This window comes from Solanum tuberosum, unplaced genomic scaffold (assembly GCF_000226075.1).
Source record: "Solanum tuberosum cultivar DM 1-3 516 R44 unplaced genomic scaffold, SolTub_3.0 scf00238, whole genome shotgun sequence".
Classification (NCBI taxonomy): domain Eukaryota; kingdom Viridiplantae; phylum Streptophyta; class Magnoliopsida; order Solanales; family Solanaceae; genus Solanum; species Solanum tuberosum.
Window position 1 is genome coordinate 821,033 of NW_006239162.1, and position 14,576 is coordinate 835,608.

Genomic DNA, 14,576 nt, shown 5'->3' on the forward strand with positions numbered 1-14,576 from the left:
AGTTGTGTACGGGATTAGTCCCGAATTTTGTACTCTAAAGTATTAGATGGTTTGAGACGTCATGTATAAAGTCTAGAAAGTCTTCCGCTTGCTATTTTTAATTAAATGTTTTCTTGGTAAAGAAAGTTTTAAATTCATTATGGTTTTAGTGTATATGCGATGAATGAATGCTAAGAGGCTTGTATTAGACCTCTTCGAGGTCGAGTACGCCGGTTACGACTAGGGGGTGCTCCCGGGTCGTGACATTGGAGCTTAAGGCTCTCCCATCACATTTGAGTTATTTATTCTTGGGGAGAGATGGTACTTTACCGGTCATCATTGCGGCAGATTTGAATGTGACACAACTTGAGGCATTGGTTTCCATGTTGAAGAGGTTCAAGCGGGCTATTGGGTGGACTATTACAGACATTATTGTGATCCCTCTTGGCATTTGTTCTCATAAAATCTAACTCATGCCGGATCACAAGCCTAGTATCGAGCACCAGAGAAGACTAAATCCACCTATGCAAGAGGTAGTGAAAAAGGAAATCATCAAGTGGTTGGATGTTGGAGTTATTTATCCCATTGCAGATAGTAGTTGGGCTTGCCTTGTTCAGTGTATGCCAAAGAATGGTGGGATGACTGTGGTTCCAAATGCAAAAAAATGAGCTTGTTCTGATGTGGCCCATGATTGGATGGAGAGTCTGCATGGACTACCGAAAATTAAATGCTTGGACAGAAAAGAATCACTTCCCTATGTCGTTAATGGATCAAATGTTGGACCGACTTGCTGGTTAGGGTTGGTATTGTTTTCTTGATGGTTATTCGTGCTATAATCATATTTCCATAGCTCTGGAAGACCACCTTCACTTGCCCTTATGGGACTTTCTCCTTCAAATGGATGCCATTTGGGTTGTGTAATGCTCCAGCGACCTTCCAGCATTGTATGATGCCGATATTTTCTAATATTGTGGAGGACACTATTGAGTTATTTATGGATGATTTCTCTTTGGTAGGTGACTCTTTTGATAGTTGTTTATACCATCTGGCGGAAGTACTTAAACGGTGTGAAGAGTGTAATTTGTGCTCAATTGGGAAAAGTGCCACTTCATGGTGAAAGAGAGGATAGTTTTGGGTCATCGGATTTCTGAGAAGGGTATTGAGGTTGATAGAGCAAAATTAGAGGTAATAGAAAAGCTTACACCACCTATTTTCGTTAATGGTGTTAGAAGTTTTCTTGGACTTGCAGGTTTCTATAGGAGGTTCATTAAGAATTTCTCAAAAATTGCACATCCATTGTGCAAATTGCTCGAAAAGGAGTGTATGTTTGATTTTGATGATGCTTGTTTGAGAGCATTTGGAGAGTTGAAGGAAAACCTACTTTCCGCACCTATCATTATTTCATCGGATTGGGGGCAACCATTTAAGGTAATGTGTGATTCGAATAGAGTGGCGCTTGGTGTGGTATTGAAACAGAGGCAAGAGAATATTCTTCATCCTATTTACTATGCCAGCAAAGCTCTAAATGTGGCTCAAATGAACTATACAGTGACTGAACAAGAACTTCTTGCGGTGGTTTTCACATTCGAGAAATTTCTATCTGACTTGCTTGGTACTAAGGTCATAGTGCATACTGACCATTCTGCATTGAGGTATTTGATGGCTAAGAAGGATGCAAAACCGAGGTTGATTAGATGGGTGTTGTTGTTGCAAGAGTTCGACTTTGAGGTGAAAGATAGAAAGGAGACAAAAAATCATGTTGCCGATCACTTGTCTTGATTGGAGGAAGAAGCTATGCTTAAGCTAGGAGATGGGGCCGAAATTAATGATGCTTTTTCGAATGAGCAGGTATTTGCTGCTTCTCATGATCTGATTCCTAGGTTCACAGATTTTGCTAACTACTTGGCAAGTGATTTGGTGCCTTCAGATTTGTCTTTTCATTAAAGGAAAAGGTTTATGCATGATGGGAAGAAGTTCTTTTGGGATGAGCCTTATTTGTACCGTAGTTGCGCTGATGGGATTATTCGTCGATGTGTGCCCGAGGTTGAGATGTTGAGTATACTAGAGGTGTGTCACTCATCGCCTATTGGTGGGCATCATAGTGGTATTCGAACTGCGCATAAGATTTTGCAGTATGGGTATTACTAGCCTACCATCCACAATGATGTTCATTATTTCGCCAAGGCTTGTGACCGTTGCCAAAGAGAAGGAGGAATTTCAAAGAGGCAAGAGCTTCCTATGAATCCGATATTGGTGATAGAGTTAGTTGATGTATGGGTCCATTTGTGAGTTCACATAGGATGAAGTATATTCTTGTTTCGGTTGATTATGTGTCGAAGTGGGTGGAAGCAATTGCGCTTTCCAACAATGAAGGTAAAAGTGTCACCGCATTCCTGAAAAATAATATATTCTCCAGATTGGGTACACCTAGAGCGATTATCAGCGATGGAGGTTCCCACTTCCGTAATAAGTTGTTCAAGGCGCTACTTGAGAAATATGGCGTCCGCCACAATGTAGCCACTCCTTACCATAAGCAGATTCTGGCTAAGACTGTGAATGTGAATAGAACCGATTGGTCAAGGAAGCTTGATGATGCTCTATGGGCCTATCGCACCGCATTCAAGACTCCCATAGGTATGTCCCCCTACCAACTTGTTTATGGGAAGTCTTGCCATTTGTCGGTAGAGCTAGAGCATAAGGCTATGTGGGCGCTAATGAGTTTCGCTTAAGAGCTTCTGAAAGTTCAGCCTTGTACAAAGAGAAGATGAAGAAGTATCATGATCAAAAGATCGAAAAGTGTGAATTTGTTGTTGGTGATCTGGTGCTTCTATTCAACTCTAGGTTGTGTTTGTTTCCTGGCAAGCTCAAGTGCAAGTGGACCGGGCCAATCATAGTCACTCATGTGTTCCCACATGGAATGGTTGAGCTCGAGAACAATAAGGGAACAAGGTTCAAGGTGAACGGGCAAAGGATCACGGTCTACATGAGAAAAGAGAAGAATGTGCAAGAGGTGGTTGAGGTCTACTATCTATATGAAGTTTGAGTAATAAAGAGGCCTGCGTCATGCCGCAACGTTAAATCAAGCGCTGCTTGGGAGGCAACCCAAGATGTACAATCTAGCCAACTATAGGTTTTTCTTTTCGATTCAAGAGTTTTCTTTGTTTAGTTGACTTTCTATAATTTTTAGATTGGTATTTTATTTTTGTTTTAGTGTTGGCTAGATATAGCATAGGGTCCTTGTCTATAAAGTGTCCAGAAAATGTAAAAAGAAAGGCCTAACGGTTGCTACATGTGCAGGAATGAAAAGTAAAATCTGCAGAAAAAGGGTTGTGCAGAGGTCTACGGACCCCATCAACGGTCCGTGGATGGATCCACGGACCGTGAATGGTGTCCCTAGATCCCAGGTAAGATCTCTAATTTTTCTAAGTGTGAAAGTAACCTACGGACCCGATCTACGGTTCATAGGTCGACCCACAGACAATAAACAGGGTCTCGTGGATCCAAACCCTAGTTTCACCTTACCCGACCCGAACATCTATTTAAATAAAACCCTCATTTTTAAATACACCCCCATTACCCAAACTCCCTCCCAACTGTTATTCAACCCCTCCTCTCCTAAAATCCCTCCATATTACTCCCAAATCACACAAATCACTACCCTTACATTTCCCCAAATTCCCAAATCACTTTCCTCTTTCCCAATTTTTTTCATTCCCCATTTTCCAAAGTTTCCAGTGTTTGGTTCTGTGTCTAAGGCTAGTAAGAAGCTTTTGGAGTCTAAAATCATCACAGAATCACCCACTTCCTTTGCTTAAAAGGTAACCGGCTTCCCTTTAACTCTGAATTACGATTCATTGTTGTTTCTGAAAGTCATGAAGTGGATCTTGACCTTGGGTGTAATATTTTGTGTAATCTTCATGAATTGTATGTTTGAATCACCCTTGGGACGATAGAATGTGAATGTGTGTCAATTTTATAGGTTACACAAAGCTTGTTAAATGGTCTAAAGTGTCTGTTTTGACTTAGGGTTTCACGTGTCGTTTAAAGAATGAGTTAAAAATGCGTATAATTGAAACCCTAAAAATGATGAACTATCTTGTTTTATGTTGAAATGCATGAATAGACCTAGGATTGACTGAATAGATGAATGAAATTGGCTTTTGAATGAGAAATTGTCCGATACCTAGCACTGTCTCGACCCACCAGACCCCGTCCACGGACAGTAGTTCAATCTACGAACCGTAGGTTGGGTCTGTGGGTCTGCACAAAACCAATAGATGCTAAGTGTGGAACCATAGAGGTGGACTACGGTCCGTAGATCGATCTATGGACCGTTCAACACATCCGTGGTTCACATCAGCGACCCCTTTTTTGAGTCCTCTGAACTATGTAGGGGACCTACGGACTGTAGGAATCTACTGTGGGTTAGCAGTTCAGCTACTGTCCTGAATTTTTTCAGTTTTTGTTTCGGTTCATTCTTGGTTCTAAAAAAATTTCGAGTGTGTTATGGGGTTATATTAGTACTAATTCACCCTCCACAAGTACCATGGCTCCGAGAAAAGCTCTGACCTTCGCCGCAAGGGGTAGGTCCAAATTAGTGGCACCAACCTGTTGCCTAATTGACCCCGCTTATGTCCCTCCCACTGGTAGGACATCCCCTACGGCACTACGCACCACACGTTATCAAGCCCGGCAGTGGGTTACCGACTTAGTCACTGCCTCCCAGTCTGATGAGGAGGATACACTGATCGGTTACCCGGCTAGTTCTGAGTCTACTTCTTCTTCAGATTCAGGCTTCGGCTCCGGCTCCGCCCATGACTCCAGTTCGGCTGGCATTAATGCCTCTTCTTCTAAGGTGGACAGTGCAGGTGACATTTTGGTTCCACCAAACACCGACCCTACTCCAGTTGTTGAGGAGCCTAATAGATAGTATGTTGAGGTCTAGTGGCAAATATACAGGGATTCCAAGATGATAAATGAAAAGGGGAATATGGCCAGGTTGATCAATGAGGAGCGCATCGTACTCACAAGTAGCCTCCATACCATGCCCGACATCCACCGACTCTTCCAAAAGCATCAGTGTGAGTGGATGTCCCAGCACCCGGAGGTATATAGCAGGAAGATCTTGAGGGAGTTCTATACCTCCTACACTACCACCCTCCGAGGCTCTATCCATAAATGGTTAAATCCCATAGCCCAGGCACCACTCACAGCCACACTAGTCCGGGTGTTCTCTATGGACATATCTGAGAACACCATCCACCTACCGGTTCCTCTACGGTCCAGCCCGCACTTAGGCAGTCAACACAGCCTAATTTTACTATAGGTCGGATATTGTGCGGAGTGGGGTGTTCCAGCGTAATGCAAAGTAGAGGGAGGCCGTATTACATTGGATGGCCAGTCACATCGCTACGAATGAAGAATGCACCGAGTGGGGGAGCACACCACAAATGAGCATCAAGAAGGCCAATTTGAATTTTGTGGCGAAGTTCTTCTAGTTATTAGTGCAAAACAAGGTGTCTCCTACTCAGGCAGACAACGCGCTGACGTGGGATCGAGCGGTTATGGTTGCAGCATTGGTAGCTGGGTTTGAGATAGACTTCGCCCGCATGCTACTTCCGGAGATCCATGAGCGGGCATTTTGGACTACCACCACTCTACCGTTTCCATGCCTTATCTTTCAGCTGTGTAGCAATATTCGGGTACCCATGGCACTATGACAAGCTGGTACAGGCAACAAAAACATTAGACATCGGCCTGATCAGGGATGAGGCCAACATAGTTGCACCGCAACGAGAGCCATATGTTGAGGTGCCGTCATTGGGTGTAGATTTGGTTGCAGATGTGGAGCAGATATAGGGTGCAGACACTGCACATCCATCCACTACTGATGATCCCCCGGCCTCCTCATCACAAGCCACCAGTCGAGCCCCTAGCTCATCCTGAGCCACCCTTCATTAGGATCCGCTGTCATGGCCCTTGCCCGTGTACAAAAAATTGGAGGCACAAATGGCCACACTACTTCAGCATATGAAGCCTTGGATGCACTGGTCTATATTAAAGTCTGAGGCCAGGATGGGGCACATTATGGACCTGAAGGTCCAGGCCGTTAATAAGCGCCTGGACGCCTTCGAGTTGAGAGTCCTCGAGCGACCATCACCCATGACAGATATCTCGCGTAGATGGGCAGGCATGGCTTGAAGGAAAATCATGGAATTCTTTACCAAGTGTGGAACCACGGTTACAAACGACGGATCGTAAGTTGACCTAATGGCCATCTTATAGGTCCGTCAAATGATTCAGAGAAGGGGGTTCTAGTACCTGATTTTAAAATTTTAAGTATGGAACTACGAAGGAGGATCCACGAACCGTGGATCAAGTCACGGTCCATCCTGCTGATCCGTCAATCGTTACTGAGAGTTGAAGATTTTGAGCTTTGGAAGAATGCTTAAGTCCCAAACCACAGAAAGGACCTACGGACCGTAGGTCAGTCCACGGTCCGTAGGTCAGTGTCGTAGATCGAAACCGTGTCCAGAAACTTTATTTCCTTATTTTGTTTCCTTTTTGTTTAGGACTATGTTTTCTATAAATAAGGTATGTAAACCTCATTTTTGGGGGGTTAGCCACTATTGTTTTAAACTCTAGTTCTTGGTGTGTTCTTGGGAATTAACTTGCAAACATTAGCAATTTGATTTCCTATTATTTTTTTATAAAGATTCTTGCTTTGAATTTCAATTGGAGATTACGGATTTTGGCCAAAAGCCTAAGTTAAGGGCGGCTAAGTCAAAAGTGACCTTGATCTTTGCCCTGGTCCGACATCAGACATTGTGCACCTCAACTAATGCAAAATGCATAAGTTGAGGGTGGCTATGAAAGATAAAACCAAATGAAAAAAGGGTATGAAAAGAGTTGTGTGATGAAAAAAGAAAAACAAAGAGGATGTGACTTTGTGCAAAAAGAAGCAAAAAGAAAAAGTCTTGAAAGAAACAAAAGAAAAATGAAGTGAAAGAAAAAGAACAAAGTGCGAAATAAGAGTCATAAAATCAAAAGGCACATCCATTTTGCAAAGAGTAAGGGAAAGAAGGTGAAATTAAAGCTGCCAAAAATAGGTCAAGAAAGAGGCAAATACTCAATGTAATGTCAAGGAGATAGGAAAGTCACTAAAAAGTACCCAAATGTACCACACCTGACCCTAAGCCTACGTTAGAAGCTAAGAAAGTCTTATAGTGATCCTAGCAACTAGTTTGGAAAGTCTAAGCAGTGAAAATAAGGGCAAGCCTACGGTATTAAGTACTAACTGTACTTGAAGTTACTTCTGAGCGTGAGTGTTGAATAAATCTTTGTACTCAAAATCATATTCATTGTGTGAAAAAGGGATTTCGTTTGAAGTAAGGGCACTAGTTACATTGTCGGAGAGTTGGTACCTTTGTGATTGTGAAAAAAAATGTATGTTGTGTGTCTATCGGTTGATCTTTGTCATATTTTGATCTGCACGAGTTAGCTTGTTGAGTCTAAGAGAAATGATTTGCACTAGAAAATAGAGTCGGGATAGAAAGCCATGTGATTGCTTGAGTTTGAATGGATGTTTCTACACCAGTATCGTTTACAGTCTTAGTGTGTTGCTTGAGGACAAACAACGAATTTAAGTTTAGACTGCTAATATACCTTGAGTTTACGGTATTTTTAATACATTTCAGTTAAGAGTTGTGTGTGTTTAGAGCCCATTTGTATTGGTACTAATGTGTTTTTATCTTGTGTGTAGTAAATAAGTTCGGACGTGGAAGTTGAGAGACACAGTTGTAGAACGTTACAGAAAAGTTCATTTACGGACGTGACCTACGGACCGTAGGTCCAGTCACGGTCGGTAGGTGGTAGGCGTAGATACACAGGCATGGCTTGAAGGAAAATCATGGAATTCTTGACCAAGTGTGGAACCACGGTTACAAACGACGGATCGTAGGTTGACCTAATGGCCATCTTACAGGTCCGTCAAATGATTCAGAGAAGGGGGTTCTAGTACCTGATTTTAAAATTTTAAGTATGGAACTACGGAGAAGGATCCACGAACCATGGATCGAGTCACGGTCCATCCTGCTGATCCGTCAATCGTTACTGAGAGTTGAAGATTTTGAGCTTTGGAAGAATGCCTAAGTCCCAAACGCAGAAGGGACCTACGGACCGTAGGTCAGTCCACGGTCCGTAGGTCAGTGTCGTAGATCGAAACCGTGTTCCTAGTAAACTTTATTTTCCTTATTTTGTTTCCTTTTTGTTTAGGACTATGTTTTCTATAATAGGGTATGTAAACCTCATTTTTGGGGGGTTAGCCACTATTGTTTAACTCTAGTTCTTGGTGTGTTCTTGGGAATTAACTTGCAAACATTAGCAATTTGATTTCCTAATTTTTGTTTATAAAGATTCTTGCTTTGAATTTCAATTGGAGATTACGGGTTTCTTCTATTCAGTATGTAAGTTCATGAATTCTTCTTCTAACATTATGAATTGTGTTCTTGCTAGTATCTAGGGTTGTGGGAACCATGAGCAATTAACAAAGTATGAATAATAACTAAGTAATTCTTGTATAGTGTTGTTGCATGCATTGATAATTCTTTCATTTAGAAGTCTTTTTAACGGTTGCAAACCTTAGAACTCGCCTTGTTGCTACTTGCCTGACCAAGGAGGTAGTTAATAAGAAAAGAATTATCAACATAGATTTAGTGTGATACTATCTAATAGTCTAATGTCAATTGGTGCGAGGGTGAAAAACTAAGCCATACATTGATGTGATGTCTAATATGAGGTAAAGGTAAGGGTTAGTAAATTATACACACGTAGCCGGACTAAGGTGCGGGGTCAAATTCTCTATTTGCCGGACCAAGAATTTAGGGATACATAACTTATCACTTTGCATGTAATACACTAGGAAAGGATTGTTATTACTAGGATTACCGCGTTATGAGCTTATGGGAAACACATACACCCTAGTTACTTCTCCCATTGATAACAACTAAAGTTCCAATCCTGCTCACTTGCTCTCGAAACAAAAATTAGTTATTTGTTACCCAAACCCCCTCCCCCCCTTTACTTACTTGTCTCGGAAATACGTTGACTAAACAAATATTTAAGTCTAAAACATATTCCTCGTGGGATCGACCCAACCTACAAGTTGGGTTCTTTACTTGATAACGATCGCTTATACTTCTTTAGGGAGGTGTAATTTGAGCGTATCAAATTTTCAACACCTTCAACTTAAATTCGTTGTTTGTCCTCAAGCGATGCACTAAGACTATAAACGACACTTGTGCAGAAGCATCTATTCAAACTCAAGCAATCACTTTGCTTTCTATACCAACTCCCTTTTATAGTGCAAATAGTTTCTCTTAGACTGAACAAGCTAATTCATGTGGATCAAAATATGACAAAGATCGACCAATATACACACGACATACACTTTTTTTCACAATCACAAAGGTACCAACTCTCCGACAATGTAACTAGTGCCCTTAGTTCAAATGAAAACCTTTTTCACACAATTAATATGATTTTGAGTACAAGGATTCATTCAACACTCACACTCAGAAGTAACTTCAAGTACAGTTAGTGCCCAATACCATAGGCTTTCCCATATTTTCACTGCTTAGACTCTCCAAACTAGTTCCTTGGATCACTATAGGACTTTATTAGTTTGTAACGTAGGAATCAGGGTCAGGTGTGGTAAATTTGGGTAGTTTTTAGTGACTTTATGCCCTCCTTGACATTACATTGGCTATTTACCTCTTTCTTGACCTATTTTTGGCATCTTTTCATTTCACTTTCTTTCCCTTACTCTTTGCAACATGGATGTGGCTTTTGATTTTATGACTCTTATTTCGCACTTTCTTCTTTTTCTTTCAACACTTTTTCGTTTTGCTTCTTTTTGCACAAAGTCACATCCTCTTTGTTTTTCTCTTTTCATCACTCAACTCTTTTCTTACCCTTTTTTCATTTGGTTTCCTCTTTCATAACCACCCTCAACTTATGCATTTTGCATTAGTTGAGGTGCATAATGTCCGATTTCGGACCAGGGAAAAGATCAAGGTCACTTTTTACTTAGCCACCCTCAACTTAGGCTTTTGGCCTAAGTCAGGGTGCACATGTCCAAGGAGGGACCGGGGCCAAGACAATATTTTAAGGGAAGGTGAGTTAGGTGTATCAAACGAAATGGTCAATTTCAGGCTCAAATATCTGTATCAAAAAGGAATAATGAAACCATTTGGTTAGATCATTTTAGGCTTAAGTGGACTAATTTGAACAATGGCCTATGATCACTTCCCAACTCCTAGCCTAGATTATCCTAGATGGACAAAAGTGGGGGTGAAATTCTCTATTTGTTGGACCAAGGATTTAGGGAGACATAACTTATCACTTTGCATGTAATACACTAGGAAAGGATTTATATTACTAGGATTACCGCTTTATGAGCTTATGGGGAACACATACACCCTAGTTACTTTCTCTCATTGATAACAACTAAAGTTCGAATCTTGCACACTTGCTCTCTATACAAAAAATAGTTATTTGTTACATACAACCCCCCCTCCCCTTTTACTTACTTGTCTCTAAAATACGTTGACTAAACGAATATAATCGTAAGTTAAAGTTAAGTCTAAACCATATTCCTCTTGGGATCAACCCCAACCTACAAGTTGGGTTCTTTACTTGATAACGATGCTTATACTTCTTGAGGGAGGTGTAATTTGAGCGTATCAACAATGACTAAAATTTGGCAAAAGTCTTATGCCGATGTGAGGAGAAGGGATCTAGAATTTGAGGTTAACAATTGGGTCTATTTGAAAATATCACCCATAAATGGTGTGATGAGGTTTGGTAAGAAGGGGAAACTTAGCCCCCGGTATGTAGGCCCATGAAAAATATTGAGACGTGTTAGTAAGGTCTCCAATGAGTTAGAGTTGCCAAGAGTGTTGGCTTTGGTGCATCCAGTTTTCCAAGTCTCTATGCTTAAGAAGTATTTTGGAGATCTAACATCCATAATTCCCTTAGAAGGGTTGGGAGTTGATGAAAGTTTTTCATATGAGGATGTTCCGGTAGAGAGTCTAGACCAGCAAGTCAAGAAATTGAGAAACAAGGAAATAGCTTCCGTGAAGGTTTTATGGAATAATCAAATGGTTGAGGGTTCTACTTGGGAGGCCGAGGCCGATAGGATGTCCCGATATCCCCATCTCTTTCCTTCTAATCCTTTCCTAGCTTGAGGTAATGAGTTTCTCTTGAGTTCCTTGTTTCGGGAGTCATGTGTGTTATATATGTTTTCCAAGATTTCCTTATGTTATGCATGTTCATGAGAAACTTATGTTTAGAAAGAAAATGAGTTTATATGATTGATTTTCCTCATGTTATTGTGCACTGAGTATGAATTCGATATTGTTTTCATGAGATAAATTGATGAACATGCTTTAGCTATGATTTTTTAGAGTAAATTGAATAAAGGCTCCATGAGACTTTGTCGAACATGCTTTTTTCTTGGAGATGGTAATTCCTCCTAAGAATATGAGAAATTTTGAAATTTCATGCATAATGGGTTGTTAGATGTAGTTCCTACTTCCTTGTGATGGATTGAGTGTGTTTGAGTTTTGAGTTGATGTTTCCTCTTTGTTTATGTGCATTTGATGAGTTGCATGCATGATGGGCTGCTAGTCTTGAGTCTTCACTTCTTAAGGTGTCTTGAACGTCATTCAAGGATGAATGTTCCCAAGGCGGAGATAATGTAACACATCGGAATCTAGTAGATTAATTTAGAGTTAAGTGTGAGGGTAAGAGTCAAGGAGGAAGGGAGTGGGCTAAGGCAGTGTCACGACCCAGGGGAACCCCCTAGGCGTAACATGGCGTACTTGACACCGAAGGGGTCGCATACAAGCCCTTATCATAATCATAAACATAAGGTCATAGAAATGATGCGGAAAATTTAAAACTTTTACAATCGAAGTCAACTTCTTTTTCATAAATGAAAATATGAATCTAGACTTGTCTCAATCACCATCTAGTATAATAGAGAGTACAAATAGGGTCAAATGCCCTTTACATCAATAAAGTCTCAATAGTAAAAAGTACAATAAAATCTAGGAAATGATAACATCTTGTCCTCGAACTTAGGACTCACCAAGCCTAGGGAATAGTCAACCCAAGCTTCCCTTGAAAGAAGTAGTACGTCTCAACGACCAGGACCTTCACTCGTAGAATGTAGAAAATATGGGTTAGCCCAAATAATGTACTAAGTATGGAAGACATGTACAAAAATCCTTAAAACATGCATAAAAGGGACATTTGGTTGAAATCATGCCTTTATCAAGTTTAAAATCCATAATGCACATTTATGAAGAAACATAAGCCAAACCAACAAATAAGCATGTTCATTGGGAAACCGGACTTGCTAAACGTAAAAGCCTCCATCTCATTTTCATATCCACTCGGTGCTAAGCGTAATTCCCTTTAACGGTCATATTACGTCTTTACTTAAGTTCATATTCATGAAAGAATGCACTAGGCACTCAAACCAACATACATCGTAATAGCGCATAGATTCATACGGTGAGCATGTCCTTTCAAACTTAGAATCATCAACATGTGAGTAAACCTTCCACATCATATTCATAGTGTGTTCATGAGAATGGCCTTTTAATCAAAACAACAAGCTTATCGTAAACATACGTACATACATACTTCATACATAATCAAGTATAAGGGTATAGGAAAGAAGGATCTTGCATAAATACCACAATTACACAATAGTAATAGGATCATCACTCTCTAAGTGAATCATGATTTCATATATAATCTTCATCAACATATACAAACCCTAGTTATTGCCCTTCAAGGCGAGGAATCAAGATCAACCCTAACTTCTAGAATTATCACATTAGATAGAAGGATATCATGATTCAACAACATAATCAATTTAAACATAATCAATTGTCAAGCTCCCATCATCAATCAAGTCATGTCGTAGTTCACAATTTAGGAAGAAGGGGAAATCATAGGTCCAAGGGAGATTTTCATCATAAAACATCAATACTCCATTAATCCAACCATAACTCATCATAACCAACCATAATCAATCATAAGTAAACAATTGAAAACGTTTTAAAGGAGACCCAAGTTATATATTGAAAACCCTAGGGTTGGGGAAATTGGGAATCTGGAAAACATATTTTGAAGGGGTCCTTGGGTGATAGCTACCCAAGGATGAAAAGCATCCATACCTTGACTAAGAAACTCCAAGAAATTTGAGAAAGAACCTTTGGAACCACAACCCTTGGTTCAATGGCTCATTTCTTCTTCCTTGAGTTTAGAGAGAAAAATATTGAGAGAAGATGGTTTTTCTTGGATTTTCTCTTTTAGTCTCTAGGAGTAACTAAATTGAAGGAATTTTGACTTGAAAAGGTTTATATACTTGTTAGGAAAAGAGTTTGAAAGTGTTGGTTCAAGTATTGGATGGATTACTTAAAGACCCAAGCTTAAACTTTTACAATTGCCTAAGGCACGCTGGAGCTCGCCCTTTGGCACTACTTGGCTCGCCAAGGGCACTAGGCGACATGCCTAATGGACCCTTGGCTCGCCTAATGTTACAGAATGCTCCGTAATGGAGTCATTCCTTTGGGTGATAGGGCAGGCTCTTAGGCGACTCGCCAAGTGGGTTGGCGAGCCCCGACCTAGGTGAGGAGAGCCCATTTGTTTAATCCCCACGGCGCATGGGCGGTGCTACTGCCCATTACCGAATGGACAAATGGCACAAATTTTCTCCTTCATGTTTCTTAGGTAGTTTAGGTCCCTACCTTTATCCTAGATGTTTACCTCCTTCACTTTAGCTCTAGTCAAGTCTAAACATCTCCGGAAAGTTACACAATCCTCACATTTAGCTCTATGTTAACCTACCATTTTTTCGTGGTGTTACATTATCTTCCCCTTGGGAACATTCATCCTCGAATGATTATTTAGACACCTTACGAAATTAAAGACTCAAGACTAGCAGCCCATCATGCATGCAACATAACAAATATGCATAGTTTATTGGAGGAAACCTCAACGCCATCTCAAGACATAATAAATGCAATACAAGGAAGTAGGAAACTACATCTACAACCCATTATGCACAACAATTTACCATTTATCATAAACATAGGAGGAACTACCTTCTCCAACTCAAAGCATGCCCAACACCACAATATGGAGTCAATATCCATTTTATCAAAAGCACAACTAAACATGTTCATCATATAATCTCATGAAGTCGAATATGCAATCATCATACCAAAAACACAATTCAACATGAGGAACATATAAATCATGAAAACTCAATTCATGCTAAATTAAAATTTCTCACAAGAACATGCATATTATAAGGAAATTATAAAGAACACTTGTAGCGCATATGACATCCAAAACACCAAACTCAAGAAAACTATTTACCACAAGTTGGGGTAGGAGTAGAAGGAAAAATATGAGGATAGCGGGACTTCATATCGGCCTCGGCCTCCTATGTAGCACATTCAACTAAGTGATTCCTCCACTAAACCTTAACGGAAACTACCTCTTTGTTTCTTAACCTC